Source organism: Cryptomeria japonica, chromosome 6 (genome assembly GCF_030272615.1).
Source record: "Cryptomeria japonica chromosome 6, Sugi_1.0, whole genome shotgun sequence".
Classification (NCBI taxonomy): Eukaryota; Viridiplantae; Streptophyta; class Pinopsida; order Cupressales; family Cupressaceae; genus Cryptomeria; species Cryptomeria japonica.
The window spans coordinates 144,771,774-144,783,940 of record NC_081410.1 but is presented as its reverse complement, the minus strand read 5'-3'; positions in this window follow the sequence as shown (position 1 = coordinate 144,783,940).

The following is a 12,167-nucleotide window of genomic DNA, read 5'->3' as shown; positions in this document are numbered from 1 at the left end:
ATTGACCAACATCCTCTAGACTTAGTATGTTGCTTAATGTGTGCAGTTTAAGACTGGCCCAAGATTACGGTGCATATTGACATGTGCACTCGTGCCCCAGGCTCACAAATAGGAATCATGGTGTAGATGTCTGGGTGAAATTGTATTTACCACAGGTATGTGTGGAGGTAGTCAGATGGACCTAGCATTGTTGACAATAACCAATATGATCACAATTTAAAGTGCATTCTAGTGTCTAAAACTGTGAGTAGAGTTGTTCCCATAAGGTGAGTTTAGTGGGTTTTAGCAAACTATGAAAAGTATTTGCGCATCAGTAAAAGTTCTGAAATGAAACAATGAGAATACTGTTTTAATGAATTGATGGCTGATTGTTTGAAGTAAATGATAGGCTCAAACTGCAACAATGGATTTTCTGTCTCAAATCAGGTTTGAGCAAAGGATATGTTGCAAGGGAACTAAATAAATGGGTTATCATTTCTATCTTATTTCTGGTCTAAAACAATGTGCAGCAATAAATTCATATTGAGAAATTCAAAAATAGTAAAAAGAATAGAAGCCGATTGTTGTATGCAAGGAAATGAAGAGTTTTTTTTGATATTGTTGTGATGGTTCTATATAGCAGAGAGATGTTGATAAGGGAAAAGGCTTGAGTTTAAGCCCGATGACGGCACACTAATACTGATATGCAGTGAAAAACATATCATTAAATGAATGCATGAAGTTTGAAGTTTAGTCTATGCAATTAGAGAAAATCCATGCAAAATCAGGTCGATGCCACAAGAGTAATTGGGCAATCAACGGTTGAGTGCTCTGTTTTACAGGTTCTTATTGCAATATTTTTGCAGATTAGCATGCAGGAAAATTGGAATAAGGTTAATTGTTGTCAAAGTCCAATTTTGATTTCAAATCAAATGCGTGGAAAGAGGGAATTATTAGTCTGATTTCTAATCCTGGAGATAATTTCCAACAAATTAGGGAATCAGATTTTCACAATTTCTAGTGTGAAAATTAATTATGGAAAATGTCAGTTCCAATTTCTTTCATAGGAATTGATTTTGGAAATTTGCTGCAGGATAAACAATTAATTAAGGTTTCAAATGTCAATGCAGAAAATTTGGTCCCAATAGGTAAAGTTTCTATTTTAGTTCCTGGGCCAATTTGTTTGTAATTTTGTTATATAAGCAAACTGGTCATTCTGATTAGGGGTTCCACCTTGAGACTTTAAATACAAGTTATTCACATTCTGAGAAATAAGCTTCTGTAGGAGAAGGGATTTATTGGGTTTCACATTGTAATAAGTTTAGATTTGTTCAATAAGAAACTGTTGTGTGCATTTTCAGGCAATTGTCTCACAAACAGAAGGGATTTATTGGGTTTCACATTGTAATAAGTTTAGATTTGTTCAATAAGAAACTGTTGTGTGCATTTTCAGGCAATTGTCTCACAAACAGAAGGGATTTATTGGGTTTCACATTGTAATAAGTTTAGATTTGTTCAATAAGAAACTGTTGTGTGCACTTTCAGGCAATTGTCTCACAAATAAATGTTTTTTTTTTCTTTTAAATTGATGACTTAAGGATTCATTTGTTCTCCCAAAATCCTTGTTTCTTTTCATGTTGCAGACCTTCTCTCAATACTCCTCGATACACATGGATCTCCTCTTCGTTGGTCGATGAGTGAATATACTCAGTGGCTTCTTCATCTAGAAGCTGATTGAAAAATAAAGGGAAACACGAAATAAAAGAAAATCAACATATTAATTTATGTTCTTCAAAACAAGCGTTACATCATACAGCTGAGAGAGTGTCCAAATTACAAACTCATTCCAAATATATAGAAGATTGGATGATCTGTAGAGGATGGGCATCACATGGCTTTCTGCAAATAATAAAGATTTTGATAAGATAGGATTTAATATTTGCATAGAAAAGATAAGGTTAATAAAAATCTTCAGACGTTGACTGATGCAGTCTGCCCTCTGTCAGTGCATTGAATACCTGATTGTGATTACAGTTTCTAGCAGTGTCTTCATCCTCTCTAATCTTTATCCCCTTAAATTAGCCCCTTCTAATTCTCTCTAATTTCTTTCAGTGTAATAAGACATGCAACCATTATATATACCATTGTGCAGGTTTGTTTATTAATTTACCTGCTTCAGAATCATCCCAAAAAATGACTCCTTTCCACGGTTTGATTTGGCTTTTTATCTCCTCCTCATCTCCACGAAAGTACTTCAGTTTTAAGCAGCTGGAGTGTTCCCATGTAAAATTCTAATTAAGAGAAAAGGATAAATTGAAATCTTTCCCTATGTTAGTGGAGCAGCTATTTTAATGGAGTAACCAAAACAAGCTCAAAATAGGATTGAGTATTTTCTGCTTAAATTTAAGCAGCTGGAGTGTTCCCATGTAAAATTCTAATTAAGAGGAAAGGATAAATTGAAATCTTTCCCTATTAGTGGAGCAGCTATTTTAATGGAGTAACCAAAACAAGCTCAAAATAGGATTGAGCATTTTCTGCTTAAATTTAAGTAGCTGGAGTGTTCCCATGTAAAATTCTAATTAAGAGAAAAGGATAAATTGAAATCTTTCCCTATTTTAGTGGAGCAGCAAGTGCTTAAAATTTGAAAATAAGCTTTGAAAAAAAGTGGGGCTAGAAATAAGCAGTGGAATTGAAAATAAGCTTTGAGAAAAAAGGGGGCTAGAAATAAGCAGTCACTGCTTATTGTTGAAAAAAAGACCGCTGCTTATTGGTCTCCTATTTACTTGCAAGCAACGATTTGACTATCCATGGGGCCACCTGCTCCACAAACTGCTCCTTAAAAAGTTGAGCAGTTGATGCTAGCCAAAATAAGCTAAGCAGTAGCATGGGGACATGCCCTAAAGAAACTTTTTTCATTAACTAAGTTTTCCTTAATTAAATTCTTTACTTTATCTTCTTGGCCGTTTTCTACATGGGAAGCTAGAAAATCAATTTCTTTGTTTTTTATAAATGCTAAATTTATAAGGTTTTAAACCTTTCACATTTAGTAGGGGCTTTTTATTTTTATTTTTAAAAATAAAGTATACTTTTCTTTCTTGATAATAAATAGATATTACTGCTATCATATTTCCACAATCCATACTATAATTCTTATAATGCTTCTAGATTCAATTGTGTGCAAGATTTTCATCATCAACATTTCGAATCACATTCTATGATTCATCATTAGGATGAGAGATCTAAAGAGATGAAACACAGAATGATTCGAAACGTTGATGATAAAAATCTTACACACAATCGAATCCAGAAGCATTATAAGAATAATAAATAGATATTTTTAGTAGTTTAAATAATTTCGAGTAAATTAAAATTTATATAAAATTTAAGTTTTTAAGTATAATTGAATAAAATATTTTTAATGATAATAATATAAAATATAAGTATATATCATTATACAATGGAGAGGAAGAGGAGACTGATGGAGAGGCGGCTCACGGAGTAGAGCAGAGAAGAAAGGCCCTGTTCACGAGAGAGGCTTGGTGCGCTTTCAAGGTAGGTGTGTTGAGCGACAACCTCAACAATTTCAGGAGGCTTCTGGAATCGGATGATTGGTGGCGTTCGGAGGGGTCAACTGATAATCTCCTCAGCATAGGGGATGTAGTGGTGGATATTCTTCGCTTTATTGGACAGAATTAGGGAATATGATTCTGGTGTTCGAGCTAGTTAGGGTGTTTTTGCCAAGGTTTCCGTAGTCGAGTTCTTATTGTAGCTATGCTCTCTCCTTAGTTGAAGAGATTTTTGGACATGTGATAACATAAATATGTATTTACTTTCTTTTATTAATATAGGGCGCTATCCCCACAGCTGATAGCACTTACCATTAAAAAAGTATATATCATTATAAATATTAAAATATCAAATTTTATATATTATTATTATTATTATGCATTTTCAATTGTCAAAATATTAAATTAATAAGATGAGTATTCAAAAATACGGTTGTGACACTGAAGTGCAGGGGAGATTGGTGCATGCACACTCTCATTCATTGGCCAAACTACCATTTGAACCTAATCATAAGACTTGACAAATCTTTAGGGTTCATTAGGTGCAACTGTGGAAAAACGACAACATTACCCATCTAAATTGTACTTAACGAAGTGTATTGAAAAGTATTTATTTACTATACACTAAGACATTGAGCTTACCTAAGTAGAACATTATTCAATTTCCTAGCCAAATATATTTAGATATTCTATATTTGAATGAATTGTCAATTTCATCCTCACATCCTTCTTTAGATTTTCTAGAAATACAACTTTGTTGAATTTATTGTTTACACTTACTAATAGGATTGCTAAATTCTAATTACTTATTAAATTTGTTTTTAGTTCTTTGCACAACTAGGTTCTTAATGATAATTTTGTCACTAGTTCATGGGTAATGATATCACACACTAATCTAAAATACTAAAAATATAAATAAAAGACACAATAATCAAAACATGGGTTTACTACCAAAGACGATCCATAATTTGAGATGATTTATGGTTCAAAGATTGGGCCCTCAAATATACTTGACTACTTTAATGTCTTCCATTTTTTCTTTGAAGATTCAATTGAGAAAAGGGGTGATGAATATAGTTGTGATGGATATATAAGTGATTTATTGGGTGAATTTTACTATAGGCGGTATATAATGATTTTAAGGATCCTAAAACAATAATAGTCATAAATCATAAATTAAGTATACTCTAGAGGCATATGAGTGACTAAAATAAATTTTAGGAGGTTGGTAGGGTGTTTGTAGGTTATGAAGGGAAGTTGTCTATAACTTTTCAAGGTGGAAATTGACATACATGACACTTCTAAATATAATTTGGAATAATTTTATACCTATACCCCATAATTTCCTTTCAATTACCCATATAATCTATAATTCCCTCATAATCATTATGTTATTTTTTAAAAATGGGGGTTCCACAAGCCTCTAGAAAGGACACATTTTTGGAAGTATGTGTTGTTGTGGTTGTCGTTGATGTCAAACTTGTTGTTCTAAATAAGTGCTGGTCTGGAAAGTCTATGGTGCAAAGATATCATGTTGTGTTAATGTTGCAGGTGTCCATTCGTTGTTCCGAAAGTGTTCGGGTTTGAAAAGTGTTGTTGATGGTGTTTGATAACTTGTTATCTTTCTTGGATATTGTTATGGTATCATAGATATGATAGTTTTATGGTCAGGAAATATCTTTGTGTTCTCTGAATGTTGTAGCATTGTTCATAGCTTGTTGTAATATTCTATGTAAGATTTATTCTTGGGTTTAGATATGTTTTGTGGAAGGTTGTTTGATGTGTTATGAGTCTCACCGTAGTGTGTGGAGATCCAGATTTGAGTTATTTGCATTAAGGATATGTTTTGATTGATAATTGCTTATATGAATGTGTTGCATGTTGGTTATGTTCCAGTGATTGTGGATCGATGAATTGATCTTTGGAAGATGTGTTTTGGTCTCCTCTTTCTCTGGGAGTGAATCATTGTGTGTGTTTTTTGTCCGGAAGGTATATTTTGGTTCAAGTTGACTTAGTTCAAGCTTTGATGATCTATCTTGTATATAAAATGGATGTGATTGAATTATGTGGGTAATGAGGTGTGGAGTGTAAATGTGTGATGTGAAGACACTCGACAAAGTTCGATGAAGAGCATAGAAGAAGAGTTGTGCTCGAATGATATGCAAGCTATTTTAAGATTGTGGTAGAGATATGCTCTACAAAGTGTTGATAGTTGAGGTCTGAGTTGTGTGTGTTGATGTTGGTCACTTGATGCAGAGTTCAAGGAAAACTTCATGATTAGGAGATCCTTCTTTTCAAATCATTTTGTATCTTGCCTTATTGCAATTAGCTTCAGGTTTTACAAGTTCTCTTTTGTATCTTTCCCCAAGAGCAGTTAGCCTTGGTTTGCAAGTCCAGAGCAGTTAGCCTTGGTTTGCAAGTCTAGAGCAGTGAGGTTTTTTCATTGTAATTTGATATACATAGTGGATATATTTTTGTGGGTAGGTGCTCACAATGGTTTTTCCTTGTTTGGGTTTTTCACGTAGAAAATCTTGGTGTTCATGAGTTGGATGTGTGTTATTGTTTAATTGTTTATGTGCTGCATTAATTTCTGTAGACACCCAAAAATGGTCAACGCTTGCGAAGTCATACTTTAACATTTGCGCATTGCCTCATTTTAGGTTTTTGCGTCGCATTAACATTTCTCCTATGTCACGCACTTGATTTTTATCATTTTGCGAACATCGAGTCATTCTTCTACATTCTTCAATCATCTCGTCTTCGAATTTGGTCTTGTTGATAACATTATCCAATCATGATTTTGATTAATTTTACCCTGTCGCATCAATGTGCGTATTCATTTGTCATCATTTTGGACATCGTCAATCCTAATTAGGGTTTTGTCCTCCTGTCAATCTTATCAATCTTATCATCAATCTTATCATTTTGGACACCGTCAATCCTGTCAATTTTGCGATCGATTTGTCATCAATCGTTGTCCTCTTATCAATCTTGTTGATTTATCATCATCCTGTCGTTTTAACGATCAATTTGTCATCGATCGTGGTCATTGTCAATCTTGTCGTCTTGCAATCTATTTTTTCATCGATTCTTGTCCTCTTGTCAATCTTGTCATTTTGCGACCGATTTGTCATCGATCGTTGTCTGTCTCAATTATGTCAATTTGGATCAATTTGTCATTGTTACTCGTCAATTGGCGCATTTATCAATCAAATCATTTTGTCGCATTGGTCATTTATCAACCCAAAATCAAATCATGATCAAGTCAATTATCTTCAATCAAGACCTAATTGTCATTTTCGCATTTCTAATTCGTCTTCTAGGGTTTTATGATTTAGTCATTTAACCTAATGTGTCATTTCTTCCTCTAGGATTAAATAATTTATTTATTTATCCTAGGTCTTTTTGTTACAATTAAATCTTTATTTAATTGGCTAATTATTCCTCTTTGTGAATTGATTAATAAATGAAAAATTATTAATTAATTCACTAATTCCTAAATTCTAATTTCTATCAATTTCTAATTCCTAATTTGTCATCAATTTCAATTTTCTAATTTTCTTAATTTCTAATTTCTTTTCCCTCCTATTTCATCTCCTAATTCTATGGGAATGACATTTCAATTTGTCATAAATTGTCATAATTGATAATCAATCAATGTTGACATGAAATGTGTCATAATTTGTCATCAATTATCAATCAATCAAATTGTGCATGGAAAGTGCATAATTTGTCATATTTTGTCATGTTGATTTGCAATTTCCATTTGAATTGCATCATGCCAATTTTGTCACTTATCCAATTCTTCTATAAATTGGATGATTTTCTTTAATCAAAGCCCCTTAATCCCTTCAACCCTTCGAACTCCTTCATGAAATCCGAATTTTCTATCAAACTACCGAACTTACGCTTCTAGTACTCTTGAACTTTTCATCAAATTTTGCTTTCAATTGTGTGTGCACTTGTAGGTGAGATCCACAAACCCATTGAAGAGGAAAGAACAACAATGGAGCCGCATGGAAGGAGTGTTCAATTCTACATCTGGTTTGCGTAATATTTCATCTTTGAATGCTTTGTTTCCATACCTCTATTGAGTGTGCTTAGAATTAGGTTCATTTCAATGAGAGTTCTTTTGATTGAGTATCATGTCTTTTGTTTTGATCTACTTGTTTTGATGATTCCTAATTTCTACGCTACATTAACTGGTGAACCTGACGTGAATACTAACCTTCTAACCATCTTACTGTGTTTTGGAGTGCTTCTAAGCTGATTTGCAGGTCAAAAACTCAAAAACAGGGCCGTGCAGTACATTCTGGACACTCCTGCGCCTGTGTGAAGCATTCTGCGCCTGTGTTGAAACATCTTGCGCCTGTGTTGAAACATTCTGTGCTTGTGTTATACATCCTGCGCTTGTGTTCTGACTTCTGCGCTTGTGTAAAGTCCAGAACAGAGGTAAAAAAAATGCAGTTTTTACTTGAAAATTTTTATATGTTTTAGTAAATTGCAATTTTGAGGGTCTTCGGTGCATTTGTGGACAAATATGGTAACATGATGAGACATCATTGAGGTTTCCGAAATTTGGTTCTAGATTATTTGAATACCTTTCCAACGCATCAAACGGTTTGTAATTCGAAGCTAGGATGAGAAAGTTATGCCTTCTCAAAGTGGACTGAAATTTTTAGTTTTTTTTTTATAATTTTGATAAATCAGATCATCTATGCTTTGGATTTTGGTACTAATTATTTGTGCAGGATCTTGGCATACGCATGACAAAGACTACAAATCAAACTACTAACTTGTGTTATGCAGATTCGATGGTCAAAGACAACAAATCAAACATCTAACTAGGGTTTTGCAGGTTGCCTTGGAGAAACAACCAAATTGTGTGTTTGAGATTTTTAATTAGGCATTTAGTAATTTATAAATAGGAGGAAATGAACCTTTGTTTGCTTTGTTTGTTAAGTATGACATTGGAGTAGGAGAGTATGCTCTCATCCTTCAAAGGGTGATCAGAAATCCAGATCTTCGATACCATGCTTGTGTTGTTGATTGTTTGTCTCCATTAGAGGGCCTGCCTTCCCGACCACTTTGCTTTAGCAAGGAAGTGATAATCGTGAGAAGGGGACGACCCAAAGTGAGTACGGCTAGAATTCCTTGGCATTCTAACTCACTATAAAAAAATATCTGATGAGCGAAAGCTTTGAAGGAAGTGTTACGTGGGAATTGCAGTTACTTGGGAAGTGATGACCCTTGAACTCTTTCTCATATCAACATCTAAGTAGGGCCTCTTGGTCTAAATCGCGCTTGCGCGACTACATTTGTTTGGTATCTTGATGGGCTTAATGTCTCAATCATGCTTGCATGACATCAAGGAGTAACGCTTAACAGAAATCCTTACTAAACACCTTGTTTTTAGAGGCCAAAAACCCTTCTAGTTGCTTGAGAAGGACAAATTCGGATACTTGGAAGAGATACTAAGTTCGCCATGGGGAGATTCCATGGGGACTGATGCTTGGCTTCCCTGAGAAGTGAGTGCCATGGAGGGGATCCCGTGGGGTCAAGCATCTATGTATTCTCCTTGAATCTCATAATGAGTCTACCTCTCAAGTACCTAATGTCTTTGCCTACCATAAGGAATGTGGAAATGAGCATGATTGCCTTGAGTCTAAGTTGTAACATCTTGTATTCTTTGATTGTCAAAAGTTGAATCCCATTTCAAGAACAAGCACATTGATCCAACATAAGATTAAACACAAGAGACATTCATCCAACAAAAATTCAACAAAGTTCAAAACACATCTTCCAATATGATGATCAAACATTGTTCCAAATCTTGTCTTAACATTCATGTCACTTACATTTAGGCTCATCCTAGGTTGCATTTAGCAAAGTCATTGTCAAGTATCAAGGTTAGGTTTCATCTAAGTTATACTCTTTTGCATATCAATAAGAGTCATCCATTTGCATGTGTCCTTTTGCATTAAAGACATACCATTGTCATACATTCATATTTCCATACCCTAAGTCTCTTCATTAAGCTTAAGTCATTGTCATATCATATTAGGGTCACTTGCATATTAATTGTCCCTTTGCATATAGTCTCAAAAAACTTGGTCTTGTCATACTTGAGCAATCCAAATCTTTGATAAACCCTAAGTCATTGTTAAGAAGTCTAGACCTTATCAAGTCTTTTGTCCTTTTTGTCATCAATATCATTTCGTCAAACCTAGCTTAGTATCCAAGCATATAGGGGAGACATTGTCATCTTGTCCTTTGTCTGTTAAGTCCTTTTGTCCTTTGAGGTCTAGACATCATTCCAATTTCCCAAGGTTCCTCTCTTAGATTTGCATTTCAAAAAGTTTGTCAAAATCTTCAAAAACAACCAAAGACACAGATTGCATTTTCATATATTTGGTTTGCATTTAGTTGCATATCATATATTATCGTTGAAAAAAAAAAAATTGCATTTGCATAAGTGACATGCCTGTTGAGATAAGATCAAGATCTAAGAAGATGAGTGAATCAATGTATCAATCCATGGATAACATAGTAAATTCGCAGTTTCAAACTAGTCAAACAGTGCAAGTTGAAGGTTCATTAAACACATCTCTACCACCATATGGAATGGTTCAACTTGGACCACCTCCATTATATGAACCAGTGTTTGTGCCCATGAAACCAGGACATGGGAGTGTTCCACCAACTCCAAGAGGAAATGCACCTTTCGATTGGAATCAAACAAACTTGCAACATGAAATACAAACATTGTATGAAGAACAAACTCTCTCACAAGGATTTGGTTCAGATCAAGGCATTCAGCAAGAAACAAATCCAAATATTTTACCAGATTCTTCATCAGATTTCGATGTCTCTGATGATGATGTTGTTATGTTCTTTAAGGATCCAAAGTTGACAAAAAAGATGGATAAATTCTTGAATAAGCTCTTTAAGAGGTTCCCACAAAAATATCTTGACATGATGAGTAATATGACCTCCTCAAGTAAGCAAATTAATGTGCAAAAACGACAAGGCGGTGAGTTGTTAAGTTTCTCTCCGCATCCAAATGAAGAACATGTGCAACAAGAAACCCAACCTACCTTGATGAGTAAACGTGCTTCAAAGGCATTGACAGTGACTATTCCTCAAAAGTCCACATTCGAAATAGTAAACAATCCATTGTTTAATGCAACACCTTTAACACCAGATCAAATGAAGGCCACACAAATGTTGATGACAGGTGTCCCTCAACAAGAAGTGATTCCTCGAATACCAAAAAGTGGATCCAAATCTAAGATGCAAGAAAGCTTTACGATTGGAATGTCTGATCTTACAAATGTTCAAATTGCCTTTCCTTCATGCCAAAGCATTAATCCCTTGCCAAAATCCCCCATGCATATTCAAAGTCCAACTCCATGTCAAGAGGATAATTTAGAGCACAAAGAAACATGTCTTGAAACAGATCAAGATCAAGATCCCAAAACCTTATCATCCCATCCAATTGTTGACCAGGATCTCATCCTCCCAGACACTCATGATGATTCCCCTATTCTTGTCCATCCTATCCAAAGTCCTATTGACATTCCACTCCCCGAGCAAGATCAAGATATCCTAGTCCATCCAATCCCAAACGATCCCCTTCCATTTCACGAACACAATGTCCTTTCAAATCCCATTGACATTCCACTTTCTAAGAAAGATCAAGATATCCCTTCCATCCTTTCCGATGATCCCATTAAAATTCAAGAGCAAAGCACCTTTGAAGAGGATTCCAATGATCTTCCTCCTTGTCAAGATCAAATTATTCCTTCAGATCCTCCACAAGATCCTTTTTTTCCTCCATCTCCTTTTCTTGAAGAGCCTATCATTGAACCATGTCTACTACACAATCCTAGTCCCCCTCATGATCCTAATCCCCCTCATGATTCTAACGTGTCAGTGCAAGATGTTCATGAACCCTCGACATGCATAATGGGTTCTTCCACTTTGGTGCAATCCAATCCACTTCAAGATCTAATTATTTCTCTCATATCACATCCACCTCATAATGGACTCGCGTCTTCTTCCCAAAGAAAAGAGTATCCTACAAGTCAAGATATTCATAAAGGCAAAGGAGTAGACCTTCACAAGCAAGAACCCTTCCATATCAAAGAATATACTAATGGTCATGGCTACAGAGCTCACACTCAAGGCGTTGGTATCCCTTCAAAGTCAAAATCCAAATGTCCACCTTCCCCATCATCGCTTCCATCCATTCTAGGTCCCTATATCCCTCCATCTCCTATGCAACATCAGCAAAGGCACACATCTTGGAGAACTTTCCATCCATCCCATAGGCCTCCATATCATTCCCATCCACACTGACATTCATTCCCTCTTCCAAGCAATTTGGATGCCAATTATAAGAATCATAAGTCTAGCAATCCACATGTATTCAAGGATCAACATGTCCAATCTAATCGGCATGTCAAAACAAAGAACAATATGATTTATAAAGAAAAAGAAAAATACAAAAGGCCACAAAGGCCCACTGAGCAAAATAAAGCAAAGTCAAAATATATATGGGTTCCTAAATCCCTTGTGCAAGCAATGCACTCCAAGGAACCACAAAAGCATGAAAAATCA